This window comes from Myotis brandtii, unplaced genomic scaffold (assembly GCF_000412655.1).
Source record: "Myotis brandtii unplaced genomic scaffold, ASM41265v1 scaffold1083, whole genome shotgun sequence".
In the NCBI taxonomy this organism is placed as follows: domain Eukaryota; kingdom Metazoa; phylum Chordata; class Mammalia; order Chiroptera; family Vespertilionidae; genus Myotis; species Myotis brandtii.
This window is the reverse complement of record NW_005353685.1, coordinates 637,614-640,036: the sequence shown is the minus strand read 5'-3', so window position 1 is coordinate 640,036 and position 2,423 is coordinate 637,614.

Below are 2,423 nucleotides of genomic sequence, written 5' to 3'. Positions count from 1 at the left end.
TGTTCGGCCGGCTGGCCAGCTGGGGTCGAGCCCCTCTGGGCCGGGAAGCCGCAGAGGGCCCGGATAATGCCCGGAGCGGGCTTAGATCCTCCTGGGAGCCCAGGAGCCCGGGACTCGAAGGGCGTCTATCACATGGAAGGCTGCAATGTCCCTCCCTTAAGGCTGGTGCCGCACACCTTCGTGGCCTCGGCACCCGCGCCCCTGGCGCACTCGGCTACTGTGGGAAGGGCGCCGGGCCTGTCCGAACTACAGGCCTGCGATACACATTCTTCCCTTCAAATGATCAATTAGGGCGCTTCTCACTCAGACATCACCCACTAACTTCGCAAATGAGGCTACAGCCTACACTTTCCTCGCAGGCTATTCTGGGTGGGAAGTAGGGAGGAGGAAAAACAAATTTAAGATCCAGAACTGGTGGCACTGCACAAATCAGTTATTCTTGACCTTGATAAATAATTCATTTCAGCCTGTTTTTGTTTTGTTCCGATGCTTGAAATGACTCAAGAGCTCAAAAGGCTGAGCACGCAGTTGTGTTGGGCTGTTGGACAGGACTTTTTGCTTGGAATAATGTACATTAGCGGGAGAGACAGAGATATGACCCTACCAAAAAAATGAAATCTAAAAAAAGGGGGAGAGAGGAAGATGAAAGTGTTAGGGGAGGGGGAGTGTTCATTTTATGAAAACTCCAAAGCAAACAAAACAGACGCCCAGTAGGCCCCACCTTGTGAAGAGCTCGGATCCTGTTTTTCTTAAGGAAAGGTTAAGATCCCAGAAGTTTTCTATGGGTGGGAGTTAGGTCAGCTTTCCAGAATAACCATTCAGAGGGGAAACTGAGACCTTCACTTTATCAAGGCTCTCATCTTAGAGCGCCTGCCAGAGAGGAAATGCTACTAGTGCCCTAAAGATCCAAAAGAGGGACTCAAAGACTAGACCGAAAACTTTATGAAAAAAAAAAAAAAACATTCTTCGGGGGTTGGGTTTTGTTTCTTAACTTTTCACGGCTCTTTTTTTCTCCAGACACATTTCTCTTTTGCTTTCTGGAAATATATATATACAAAAGTAGGTTTACAGTCATGAGTACGTAAAACAAAGTTTATACTTGTTTTATTATTTGTTATTGTATTCTTTTCCATACGAACAATTGTAAACTTACTTTTGCACCACCTTGTATATACACCCAAGAAATTATGCCCTTTCTAGCAGAGCAAATGATTTTTCATTTTAAAAAATAAAAATTCAGAAATAAAAGAATGCAGATGAATTACATTTTCAATACCCATGTAACAGAAAAATAAATGCATTAACTGAATTTAATCTGAGGTTTTTCCCCACTGGATTTAAAATACAAACAAATATAATTCCTAAACTGGCATGGATTTGAAAATGATCTTCCACTTTCAGGCCTTCATTTCCTTTAAAAGAAGACAACGGAAGGAAGAAAATGATTTAATTTTTGGAATATTTTATAATACTTTGCATAAAAGCAGTTATTTGCCAACTGTGGATAATAGAGAACAACCTTTCCTTTCTGGCTTTGAAAGACACCAGTCCTGATCACTAACAATGCTCCCTCCCCACCACAGGGAAAGTTTCAAACGCTCGTGCATTTAACGTTTCATTCCTCAATACACTCCCTCAGAGACTCACTCTTATAACTGAGATTTGGGGTAATCTTTAAACTGGAGCATCAGGGTTTTTTTTAAAAAAACAAAAAGCAAAACGGAACTGAACTTTGAAGAGTTGCACCTATAGATCATGAGGAACTTGGAAGTAGTGTTTCTTCCTGTCATTTTGTTTGAACTTTTCTAAGGGTCCACAAGATAATGCCAATTGACCCGAATGAGGTGCAAAGGCGCTTGTCTCCACTGGGCGGCGCCAAGAGCCCCAAACCAAGAGAGCGGCTATTGTTTCTTTCTATGAAAGATGCACGATAAACAAATAAGCTCTCCCTTTCTAAGGCTGACTCCCTGACGGTAGTGTGTCCTCTCGCCACCGTTTCAACGCTCCCCCACCCCAGTCTATCGATATATATCCAACTGTCTAAGGGCTGGTGCGTATTTGCTTAGAAAAATAATATAATAAAGAGGAAGACATGAAAACGCTAAAATTGAGCCACTTAACAGACTGAAAAACACTGAAAAAGACATGAAAACACTGAAATTGAGAGCAAAGAGAGAAAGGGAAAGTGGAAGAAAATGAATAAGTTAACTGAAAACTGTTTGAATAGAACCATGGGTTAAAATGATAGTCTATGTAATTACTAATTGTCCTAGGGGAATAAAGGATTTGAGAGATCATTCTGGTATCATAATAAAATTTGAGAGAACTGTAATTTCACCACAACCTTACAGATTAGTAGTTTAGAAGAGATTTGGCAAAGTTGGCTCTCCCTTGGGAATTAGAGGTGCGGGCGTCCTGCTTGA